At 30.5% G+C, this 13,429-nt stretch overlaps 1 protein-coding gene across 5 annotated transcripts in view; it reads left to right on the top strand.

Moving 5' to 3' along the window:
• LOC117181623 overlaps positions 1-13,429 on the top strand; it is a 109,852-nt gene that overhangs the window by 21,477 nt on the left and 74,946 nt on the right. The window contains exon 1 of one of the 5 annotated variants that reach the window (XR_004468142.1): positions 6,807-6,922. The exons of 3 other annotated variants lie outside the window; for them this stretch is intronic. The gene's annotated coding sequence lies outside the window, so the exon portion shown is untranslated. Of the gene's footprint in view, positions 1-6,806; positions 6,923-13,429 lie in introns of those variants that run through there. One more of the 5 variants, XR_004468143.1, reaches the window with a different exon arrangement.

Below are 13,429 nucleotides of genomic sequence, written 5' to 3'. Positions count from 1 at the left end.
AGACAATTTCGGAGAGACGCGCATGTTTGTAACGCAAATGTTTATTTCTAAGATATCCCTTTAAATCGTGTTCTAAACTGCGCGATGAGATTTATTTTTAATACGTGGCACATATCGCAGCGAAGAAAATAACTATTAATTAAATAACAAATGTACAAACTACAAACCCTTTTTTAAAAGCAAAAATCCCCTACTTTCCCTAATATTGAACTGGTGAGCCACTGCGATCCCTGTTTCAAAATAAAAAGCTGAAGCGAGTTTCTCATATATATTTATTATGAACTCACCATTTCTCCGTTTTAATCGAAAAGTACAGAACTCCTTATGAATTTTCGTGATAGCCAGTGTCTTCTTTGAAATCCATTCTTTCGCCTATTCTTGAAAGTCTCTTTGAGTAACAAAATAATCTTCTCTTTTTCTGCCTCAACGACTTGACAGTGGTTATGTTCAGAAATTCACTAATGAATTGGTACTTCTTAGAAATGACTAATAAAAATTAGTCATTTTTTGGATTAATTCATTAGTCAAAACCTTAAAAGTAACTAATTTTTCAGTCAAAATTGAGCTTACTGATTGAATTAGTCAAATTTTAACCAATTTAGATTTAGCGAGTAGTATGAAGTATGAGATGTGAAAGTATAAGTTGATATATAGTATCTTATAGAGCAAGAATTGTCACCTAGACCAGCGATTCCCAAACTTTTTATGCACTTTCTGGGGAGTGGCAGGGGCCCCACCCTCACATTTTTTCACAATACTGGAACCCAAGTGAGACACTGGACGCTAGTCGTTCGTGCTCGGTTGCTTGCTTCGCTGATCTTTTCGTTGTTAGAGAATTAGAGCCGTTTGAGAAAAATAAAAAGTTGGTTAAATATTAATCAATAGAATTTTAAAAAGTTCCGTTAGATTCGTTAGATTATCAAATAAACGTTAAAAAAAGGTAGAAGGAGATCGGATAATAACTTCAAGAGTTATCGCACTTTTGTTGCATTCACAATATTTGAAAATATTTCATTTATTAGTTCGGATATTAACCGATTTTCAAAAACTTTGTTTTCATTTTCTTTAAATTATATTACGAAATTGATTCAGCCAATTAAAATTTAATTCAGCTAAGTCTATAATTTCAGTTATTGCAAGTTCATAACAATGAAAGGGTCATTTGTGGTAGGTACACGAAATTCAAGAAAAGTAGTCTTCTGGTCGCAGCGGGGAGCCTGTCTCGGAGCCTGCCTAGCTGCCCGGCCCGGGGTGGCATGCCCCTGCCGGCGGCAGCCTCATCGGCCGGCGGCACTAGTTTGGGAATCGCTGACCTAAACTATGGAATAATACTGCATCAAAAGGCAAACACTTCTTTGCAGTGAAAGTACATTGCGCCAGGCTCTCAAAGTAATTTCGTTTGACATGCTTGTACCAAGAGCCAGCATTTTAATAATTTAGGTGTATATACTGCCGCACAATTAAAAGATACATAAATCCAATCTCACTCGAACTGAAAAAATCGAGAAACACTGTTTGTCCTAAGAACCAGGGGCGATTCAAGAAACAATTCTTGGAGTGGGGATTGACTAGCAGTGCTTCTTTGCAACATATCTCAAGAGTTATAATTAAAAAATTGAACATTTCTGAAGCTCTTGCCCCCCCCCCCCAGATCCGCTACTGAAAGAACTCTAATATCGAATAAAATTTTGAATAATTAAGATACGCTATTTGAGTAAAAATAATGTACTTTTATATTTTGCAATAAAAATTGATTTTTTTAAACAATTTCTATTAGAAAATGGAATTGCGATTTTTTGTTAGTCGCGAAAAATCATAAATCCATCGCAAAGAGAACACAAAGTCACTTGCCGACGATTTTCATGTGTATTCTGATGACGTATTGCATTTCTTGTACAACTTTTAGGACAGGAAAAGTGCTTTACGTATGTTTTCTGTTATATTTTTCTACTTTTTTCGACTTTGCTCATTTATAAACTATCGTTTTTTCAATAAATGTTAATAATTAGTCATTTTTATTAACAACGATAGATCCAGCTTTCTCTTACGAATCCAAGGATGCCAAAAACTCATTTTTAATCAAAAAAGTCTCTTATGTATCTTTTTAACTTGGACGGCAATATAAACTCATTAAATAAATGAATACCTGAAAATATATTTGAACCTAAATTATAATAAAAGTTTGTGCTATTGCACATATCCGAACCAATCCAAAAAAATGCTACATGTTGTCCGATCCAAATCGATTAAAAATTAACCTAACTCAATCCGAACCAAATTTTCAATCCAAATTAATCCGATTGAATCCGAACTCAGATTGATATATACTGAATTTTCAATCCGAAAGAATCCGAGTGCGGATTGAATTGGATACATTTGGATTGAAAATCGGTTTAGGTCAATCTAAATCTGTATTAAAAAATTTGTTCGGACTGATTCGGATTAGAAGTTCGTATTGAATCGGATTTAGTCCGATTAATTTTTTACCGATTTCGATAGAACGAAATCGGTAAATTTTTTCGGATTGTTTTAGATAGTTTCGAATTAGTTCGGATACAGATTTGGGAATGATTCGGATTGTTCCAAAATGAATTCCTATCTGAAACTTTCGTCAGGGAGGCTATCACGCTAGTTTACTACAATGCTATTTATATATATTTCAGACATAATAAAAAGCGCCTATAGCCACATTTTTCTGATACATAGTTATTGGATTTTCATTTTTAAAAGCGATATCTAGCGGGAACTAATGCGTACTAATGGCGAATTTATTTTTCAAACTCTTTACTTATTTTAGTTTTTCATCCAGAATAAAGGTGCAAGCTAAAAGTAAGATCCTATCATATTACAATAAAATTCTTCATTCTTAATGTATAATTTCGGCAAACAGCACTTTTTTAAATAGTAATTAAACTATCACCCAGAAGAAAGTTTTGTTGAATCAAAGAAACTTTCTTTAAATAAACAAATTCTAGTATTGATATACGGTCAAAGAAATATTTTTTAGATTTAAAGAAATTTTTTCGTTAATTCTTTTTATTCGATTTAAAGAAATATTTCGTTAATTTAAACAGAAAATTTCTTTAAATTAATAGAATTATATTATTTTCTAATATAGAATTCTTTAATAAAATGTAAGGTAAAAGGATAAATTAGAAGTAATAAAAATGTACATAAAATGGAGGCTAGACCGTGCTGTATAAAAGTATCTATTTACACGGTAGAAAGCTGCTATGCTTTCTGCGCGACTGTTGGTTCTCGCGCTTCGCGCTCGATTATGTATTTACCTCGTGCTACGCGCTCAGTCTTTATATTTTCGCAAATTTTTGCAAAAATCTTTTAAAATTAAGACCCAACATATCCACCACTTTAATTTTGTAATTGTGAATTCTCTTTTGTTAAAACAGCGTAGCTCGAGAGTTTTAGCACATCTACGCTGCGCGACTGGTCGTTCACGCACTCCGCGCTCGGTCTGTAATTTTATTATTGTGAACTCTCTTTTGTTAATGCTTTTTCAGCTTTAACGAACACATTCTCATCACGTATCTCGTGCTTCGCACTCTTGTTTTTTTACGATTAAAGAAAAACTACTGCACATCTGCATAGTGTCTAATACAGGAACCTATATAGGGTCCTATATAGGATCCTATGTCCTCTTTCATCTTTTCTGTCCTTTTTCCAAAAATCTAATTTTTTATTTTCAAACTTATTTTTTTAGATTGAAAGAAAATCTACTCGTCCTATCTAAAATTGATTAATAATAAATTTATAGATCTGTTTAGGCGAACAAATTTTGCCTGTTAATTTAAGTTCGTGCTGTGTGTCGTTTTTTCAAACAAAATTATTTCAAAAAAATTTATTTTTTTTATTTTGAATGTTATTTTTTACGACTAAAGCAAAAACTACGTGTCCTACGAAAAATTATTAATACAAAATTTCAATGAGTTTTCGATATTTTTTGAAAGCGTCACTTTTGTCTATTTATTTTTTTCATAGCTTGTGTCGTTTCGTAACAAATTCGTGGATCTTTCCAGGGAGCGCAATTTTAGCGACAAAGTGAAATTTTATATAAAACTAATACCTTCTCATGAGGATGAGAATGTAAAAATTTCATTTGTAAGTGAAAGTCTAAAATGACTTGAAACAAAAAATATTTAATTGCTAAAGAGAAATGTTCATTAAAAAAATGTTAATTGTTGAATGTTTAATGTACCCAATTTCAGCTTTTGTAGCCTGGCATATATTCTAGAAATTAGTTTATCAAATCGACGAAGACGAAATGGCAAGAGTTTCGCTGAATATCTTGATTAGACAAATAGAGTTATGCCCAAAATTATCAAATTACGACCCGTGCAGAAATGTGGCCATGGCCCCAATACGGCTTAGGCTAGGCCAAACTAAGGCTTGGCCTTGTGATCTAGCCTGGACAGATGAATTAACTTATTAATTAGTTTTTCAAGATCACAGTGTTTTATACTTATAGAGTTTTTCAAAGAATAAAAATAAATATTAATTTAATATTTAAATCGAAAAAAATGTCACTCATCAGTTTGTGTGCCCTCAACATTCTGCCTCCATCCCAGACTACCAAATACTGGTATTTCATTAACTTATCTCGTCGGATTCTGATTCTTCCGTATCATCTGCATCATCATCTACACATATTAATTTTTTAATTTACCTCCGTCATATTTGTTTTGGAACTTAAGGTTTTAAGCATCAAGACATAAATGAAAGGAATGATGTTACTTTCTCGACGAGGGTAATTAATTAATTAAATTCTGATGCTAAATTTTTTTGATGACTGGTCAAATATTTTTCTGAAGAAACGAGAAAAAATATGGAATATAACAAACATCAGAATTTAATCATCACGTAAATCAAAAACATATTTATACTTTATAATTCAACAAAAAAGTTTTCTCAGTTTAAGGTTAGAAGTCACGGGCCATCTTAATGGGAAAATATTATTTATAATTAGTACAAGTAGTTACTTGCACTATCACCGCATAAATCTGGGGTAATGCGCCGATTCCTCTATGCCTCCGGAATCTTAGAGTGCTTTTTATTTTAGGCAATTTTTATACATTTAATTTCAATGATGACTTATATATCCTTCATCAATCATGAGCAATCACCACTACCACCACTAACTTTAATCACTCACTTGCACATAATTTATAAGTTAAGTATTGCTCAAACTATCACTCAAATTTCCTTTCAAGAGGCTTAAAGAATGTTAACTTTTACCAAATTTGCTACTTTGTAGATTTTTATGCTTGAAACTTGCAAGTAATAAGTAAACAAAGAGAATAATAATGTGCTATCCGTTTATTAATTTTAGGAACTTTGACACTAGCCGGGCCTAAGCTCAAGCCATTGAAAAATTCAAGCTAGATCAATAATAATTTGACATCTAAAATCTGTCTCGATCCATTTATATAGCATGAAGTTTACAGCCATTTAAAAATAACATTTCTTGACACATAAAATATTCGAAATTACGATAATCACCATAAAAAATTTTCCTACAGCATTCATAACTATGTAGCAGTGTAATAATGCATATTTTAAATTGTTATCATTGTCATTACGGTGGTCCCTATTACTGTAATTCAAGGCACTTGTATAAGGTATATTACGGAAATATAACTTAATATTTCGAACAGGTTCAATTTAACATAGAGAATAGTAAGAAAAGCTATACTCTAGGAGCTGGGTGTAATCTTGTTGGCTGTTCTAGGTCCGTCGGATTTGTTTAGTAAATATTATGTAAAATTTTGTGCTGATTACGAAAAAGTAGGGTGCCCCCCCCCCCTCCGAAGTATAAATATATGGTCGGCTAAAAAACCAATTTACGAGCAGAAATATCCTTGATCATTTTTCGATTAAAAAAATATAAAAAATTAGAGCCAGATTAGTAAGGTGGTTTTCTTTGTAGGAAGAAATTTTATCGAGAAATTGAAAGATATACTGGATACTCCTTTTTGGAGCTACTTCAACTTCCATTAAAAAATGTATTCTAATGTTGATATTTAACAAGTTAATGCCTGATTCATTTAATATTTAAATTTATCTATATGATAAATACAAATGTTGAGTTACTCATTTAATCACTATTTTATATTAAATTAAATATATATTTATATTTTATTAATATTATTAAAAATTAGAATTTTAAACTATTTAAATAATAATTATAAATTACTAAAATCAAATAACAACTCTTTGTGCTATAAACAATAATCAACAGAGTCTCCTTTTTAGCTTCTAATAATCGCAGAGACTTATAATGGAGGCATGTGACCCCCATAAACGATCCCAAATTTTTTCTAAGCTCAAGGCTTAAGGCTGTATGTAAAAAAATCAATCTCTGGTTGAATTTTTCGAAAAAAGAGCTTTATTTAAATGAAGTAATGATTTATATGCTAAATTAATTTCAAATTTTTTAACCATACCGATGCGGAGATAATTAATGTCAAAGTTGACTACTTTAACATGTACTTCATGAACAGTGCGTAGGCACTCTTCACATTTTAATTTATAGTCATTAAACGCACTGGCAGAGAAATGAAAAAATGTCGGTATTAGTGCTGCTTGAAAATACAAATTAAAAAAAAATTTATCAAGTTTTTCCACCTTGTAGTTTTATAGATAATTCAATGAAAAACATTGAAATTTTAGTCACTTTCAAACTGATAAACATAACAGTATCGCATCGCAGCAACACTGTTCCCTCTCTCCAGCTTATCTGCTGTACCAAAGCCATTCAAACGCATATGACAGTTGATCAGCAATGGTTTGGTTTTAATGGCGACGTTGCAGGATCTACGAATCTGCCGCTGGCATAGTAGTGGTAACTTTACGTATACACATCCTACGAATTCTATGCCAGTAGCGCACTGAAATCTTCACCCTGCAGGTGCGTGAAGTTTTTTCAATGTACTTTGGCTTGACGCCGCCCCACGTTTACATATTGGCTTTAGAAAAAATTTGTGGTAAAATTTTCCTTTATAACAGCAGTAAAGATCCATTACAGTTTAACCAAAAAAATAAAATTGAACAATAAACAAAGTGTAAGTAATAGAAACATTGCTTGAAATCCATTTTATTATTTAATTGTTATGAAAATTGGTCAGCTTTATAAGAAGTCTTTGCGAATATTAGAAGCTGAAAAAGAGACTTAGTTTATTATTGTTTTTAGCACAAACAGTTATTATTTGAATTTTAAACTGGCTGGCGCTAATTTTTTAATTACGCTTTACGTTATCTATGCAGAAATTTCCAGAAGATTTTATTTAAAATTGCTAAAGGTACTGCACGTCAAAGTACATGCATGCAGAAGTGCGCATTAACTTGTTAAATATAAACATTAGAATAAATTTTCTTTATGAAATTTAAAGTAAACCCAAAAAGGAGTATGTTTTATCTCTTGAAATTTCTTAGTAAAATTGCTTCCTATAAAGAAAACCACCTTTCTATTCTGACTCTGACTTTCTTGATTTTTTTAATGGATGTTTTCTCGAAATTAATCACTTGTATCAAAAAATGTTTTTTTAACGAAAATTCTCCTCTGAGGATAGTCCAACTTTTGTTCGAAGTTTTTTCCTGTGTAAACAATATTTTAACCTAAATAATCACAAATTTGTTCTTCCTCATTTTCTAACGTAATTGTTAATTTATTATGTTAACAATTGATTGAATCAAATAAAAGAAATTTCTCTTTGTAAATCGATTTTCCAGCCGACCATATTATTTTTTATTCTAACAAAAAAAAACTATATTCGAAAAAACCCCAATTACAACAGGACTATTGTATGGATTGAAAACAAATTAAAATGCGAACATTTCGAAACCTCCCCATACGTAGGGGTCGGGGGGCCGACGTTTTCGTAATCAGCACACCATTTTACATAATATTCAATAGAAAAATCCTATATTACACCCAGCCCTTGGAGTACTAACGCCTTGTGGCATTTAAAAAAATGTAAAGCGATGCTCACTTTGGTTTTTATTGACGAATAATTTGATATCCGTAACATATTTTTATATTTTTCCCTCAGGTCGCTAGTTAGGTCCAAAAAATAGGCTAAAAACAACCTATTTGGGCTGAGTTGAAGAGTTCCTATACTCCTTCTTTTACGTCAGGGGTTTTCAGTAAGGGCAAATTGAGTCCCAAATACTCATTTACAAGGTGTTTCGTTTTCACTACCACGCCGCCTCACTCAGCACTAAAAAATTCCGTCTCACTCTTACAGTTTAGTAAAGGGTCGTAGTATAGGTATAAATTTCATAGTTTCTCTATACTAAAATTCTAAAATTTAAGAACACTCTCCCAGTTCGCTGTAACATATTTTTGTATTCTACAATATTAACACTCAAACGATATACTGGTGCTAATTTTACGCATATGAAATATGCGTAATATATGCTAGATGTTTATTATATTTTCAATATGTTTAATATTTAATATTAACATTGGGCAAAAAAAAACAATTCGCACCAGTGTACCGTTTACGTATGCTGGGCTGCAGTTTACTGTTTGAGGGTTTAGCTAAAACTTACCCATTTTTAAGAAACTGAACAGATATCAAAAATAATAATATCAGTGACTCAAATTATTTAACTTGCAATAAATTTAAGTCAGAATCCCCTTATTCACAAACAAAAAATCGACAGAGGAGCGTCACGACATGGCAGCAGTAGCGTGCATATGTCTGCGCTATACGAGTGGCGCCATTTACTTCCAGCGATATATTTAAAATAAATTTGAGCTTATACAGTGCAACTCTGAGACTGGGCCGCACAATGAGAGGAAATGCACTTTTATCGTTCAAAAATATCCAGAGCCTTCAATTTTGGTCCGATTTTTAATTTTTTTAAATTAAAGTTCATTAAATTCTGAAGAGCTTGATGCTCTGAGCTGTTGTCTCTTCTTCTTGTTTATTAATAATTTTTTCAACTCAAAGTATGGAAAAACTGAAATTTTTTACATAACAATTTTTTACGCTTTAATAACTGATTAGGTAAACTTTATATTGCCTTAAAAGATTGTTTAGGGACTCATAGAATACAAATAATTTGCTCATCAGTCCATTTATTTGTTATAAACAAATTTTATGGACAAATTAGCAAATAGTCTTTTAGTATCGGTAAAAAAAAATTTTGTTTACTAAAAGCGCTTCATATTAACGTAGGAATGATATATAATTACAAGAATAATTTAAAAGTTTAAAATAACCATTGTTATAAATAATTCTTTCGGCGAAATACTAAAATTTCACATTTTTTCAAATTATAATTTCCTTCGATCGCCAGAACAACTTCAGGAATTTCTTAATATAATAAATATTCAATAATATTTGATCAAATATAACAATTTAAATTTTTATACAAAAATTAGATAAAAAAATTGAAAATGTTGGCCCTTTCGCATAGAAATCTTTTTGTTTTTGCACTGAAAATGTGTTAAGCTGTTGGATGAATGAATGCCATTCTAGCGATTAAAGAAAATCAAAATTTGATAAAATCTTAAAATTGAATATTTTATCACAAGAATTATTTATAACAATTGTTATTTTTAACTTTTCTCATTTTTTTGTGACTATCAGTCATTCATCCAAATGCTTAAAACATTTCCAGTGCAAAAACAAACAAATTCATATGCAAAAGGGCAAAAAATTTTTATTTGTTCATCTAATTTGTTTATAAAAATTTAAATTGTTATATTTTATCAAAAATTAATAAATATTTATTACTTTAAGAAATACCTGAAGTCGTTCTGGCGATTGAAGGAAATTATAATTTGAAAAGATCTGAAATTTTAATATTTTGCCATAAGAATTGTTTATAACAATGGTTATTATAAGCTTTCAAATTATTCTTGTAATTATATATCATTCCTACAATAATATGAAGCACTTTTAGTAAACAGAAAATTTTTTTTACCGATACTGAAAGACTATTTGCTAATTTGTTCATAAAATTTGTTAATAGCAAATAAATAGACTAATGAGCAAATTATTTGTATTTTATGAGTCCCTAAACATTCATTTCAGACAATTTAAAGTTGACCTAATCAGTTATTAGAGCTTAAAAAATTTCAGTTTTTCCATACTTTGAGTGAAAAAATTATTAATAAATAAGTAGAAGAGATAACAGTTCAGGGCGTCAAGCTCTTCAGAATTTAATGAACTTTAATATTTAAAAAATATTTTTAATCGGACCAAAATTGAAATCTCTGGACATTTTTGAACGAAAAAAGTGCATTTCATCCCACTGTGGGCTGGTTTTGGGGCTGGAAGAGGTGGGGAATTACTCAGAGTGCGATTTCCTACAAAATGCTTTTGTTTGTTCACTCCTGAGCGACCGCCACTCAACCCGCGCAACTCCTTTTTACTCCTACTTTTGGCGCGACGTCAATTCTCGGAAGAACTATAACAGGGGTGCTATCTCTAGGATTCACTGTACTTGAAGGACTTTTCCACAGAACCATGTTATTACCGCCTTTTTCAAAACCAATATTTTATTGGCACCGAAATTCTCTAAAATTCCATTGCACATTTTTGTAAACAAAATTTTAATTTTTTAAATGTTTAACAATGCGAGATACGTAACAACTTATATAGTACCATTCGATTCAAAAATTAGAAAAACTAATTTTTTTCTTGAAAAATTATCTAGTAATTTTTGTACTGCTAATTTTATCTTTTATCTTTTGACAAAATAATTAATTATCTTTTAAATTGATTCATTTATTCTGTAAAATGTTATATAAAATTGTTATTTCGAAAATTAAATTTTTTCGTTGCTCTTATATGGTTATGACGCAGGACGATTTGGAAGATATTTTTTTCGAAAAATACTAACTTTTTCTAACTTTTCGCTGAAAATCTATAGAACTCCATAAACTCTCAAAAGCACTTTCTCATTTTTTTATTTCCTAAATAATTCGAATTTTGATAACATTTGTTTTCTTCCCTAAACATTTTTCCTTTGAAGTTATACATAGTTCCGCCGTAACACCATTTAGTCGTTAACTGTTTAAGTTATCAATAACATTTCATTTTTATAGGAGTTATGAAACAGCATAAGATCAATCAACGTTATCTGTTTATTTCAACCCAGGGACAGTAATTTTATGAAAACTTATTTGACAGAAGTCGACATTTCTTCAGTACTTAAAATTACATTGAATAAACTTGATATAACAAAAAATATTTAAGATAGGTTGCTTAAAAAGGCACTCACTCTCACGGTGGTCACGTTCAATTTTTTCATTAAATGAACGAAAGAAAAGCAATACCTACTTTTTACTTTAAGGAAATCGCATCAAGGATTCAAGCTTAAAGACAAGAAATTAGTTTGTTAAAGAATTTTTACATTTTACTCATTTCTGTAATTTTTTTCTTAATTTTGTTGTCAGAATAAAAAATAATTATATATGAGCTCATGTTTATAATTCAATTTTTAATTCAAATATATAAATAATTATCACAAGGTGATTATGTTAGCCTCAAATAATACGCAATTTTAAATATACTATTGTACAAATGATGTTTACTCCTTTGTTTGATATGCAGTTATGTAGGTACCGATGTGACTTATTGGATTTTTATTATGACCATCTCAATCTCGTATTGTTGCGCATAATGTTACGTATGCTTGTTTTTTTCCAGAAAAACAAATCAAGTACTATTTTTACCTTCGACAAGACAAAGCCTCAATTGATCTTAACGATCTCAATGATTTTACAAGTCAAAAATGTCTAAGAAAATTATAAGAAATAAGAAAAAGTCACCTGTGACCTGTTCACATACAAAAAACGTGAATTGCTTTATGCAAAACTACATCTTAAGTTTTGGGTTACGTTTTAATTTTTAATGGTACAAAAAAACTTCAGCTGCGAGGGACAATTATATTTTTTAATTTAATTATGCAACGATAGACGACATCTCTTCATTCAATTATGCAGATTGTTCGACTCTAATATTTATTACAGAATATTGTTTTAGCATAAAAAGGGTTTATGTATTGAAAATAAAGTTCGAACTATACATACTGAACATTAAAAAAAAACATGATTTCCTGATTATAGAATTCTTAAATGATTTGCGCTTTATTACTCAGAACCTGTTTTCTCTTTTTCTGGATGTCTTTCAATGTATAAATTCCAGAGTTATGAATAATAAAATATTTGAATTTTCTATGGAAATTTAATTTTCAAGTCTTCTACCCATCTATAAGAAACTTTGACAAATTTCTAAAATTAAAAAAAAATCCAATTTTAAAAAAGCTATAAATTTTTATAATTTCTTTGTAAATATCAGTTAAAAATCAGAGATCGAAAATTTGGACGATTACATTACACTCTCATGAATGAGAATGTAAAAGTGAGATGGTCAAATGACCCAGGAAGTCTCATGTTTAGAAGGACGCTCCTATGTCAAAAAGTAACTTTAAGCACTATTCAGTCCGTTTTGAGCGGTACAGATGAACACAGGCGAAAATATAATGTTACATGTGTAAGTGGTAAATTACGTCAAATTAGTTTTGTACGGCTTTCTTTCAAGTGATAGATTCTTAACAAAAAATGCCGTATAGAAGTAATGGTACCGGAAGTTAAGGAAATTTTTTTATCCTCGGACAATATTTGAAGAAATACAGGTAATTTATTACTGTACGGCATTTGTGCAATTCGCTTTGTATACTTATGCAGTTTCATTATTCAGCAGCGCCGCACGTATTTGCAAGTACAAGGGTGAGAAAAATATGGGTCTCCGGGGTAAATAACTTTCCCTCCGAAAAACGCGACTTTAGGGTGAAATTGTTTTTTAAGGCATTGAGATAGTTTGTCTATTCTTTAAACATTCATCAATAAAAAGTAAATGCCGTGTACCTATGAAAGTTAACATTTATAGAAAACTAATTTAAATGTAAAAATAATAAAAGTTTAATTTTATATAATTTGCTTTGCAAAACAATCCTCCTTAAAAATAATGTAATTAATGAGAAATATTAATGCACAGAATAATTTGTTTATTCGAATATTTTTATATTTTTAAATTCAATTCACCTTTAAGTGTGTGTTACGGGCGAGGTCGTAACGTTGGTGCAGATCGGAGTGCACCAGTGAAGGATAACCGAATACGCTATTATTCGTACGCTGGCGCAATTTGTTTACTTCTTTTGTGAGTTCAGTAAACATGTCGGATAAACCTCGATAAATTTCTATGTATATATTGTCTATCAAAATTCAACTGAAAAATCTGACGAAAGCTTGAACGCTGACAATAATGGTTTTCACTTTTTGCATATAATATGCATTACTACTTTATAAAAAAATGAAAGGAAACAAAAGTACAGAAATTGTCAACATGAGAAATAGTAGGGGGGAAATGGTATATGATGTAGATGGAATACTAGAGGC

This window comes from Belonocnema kinseyi, chromosome 10 (genome assembly GCF_010883055.1).
Source record: "Belonocnema kinseyi isolate 2016_QV_RU_SX_M_011 chromosome 10, B_treatae_v1, whole genome shotgun sequence".
Taxonomy (NCBI): domain Eukaryota; kingdom Metazoa; phylum Arthropoda; class Insecta; order Hymenoptera; family Cynipidae; genus Belonocnema; species Belonocnema kinseyi.
Note: the sequence above shows the minus strand (reverse complement) of the source record. Positions and strands in the feature narration are given on the sequence as shown.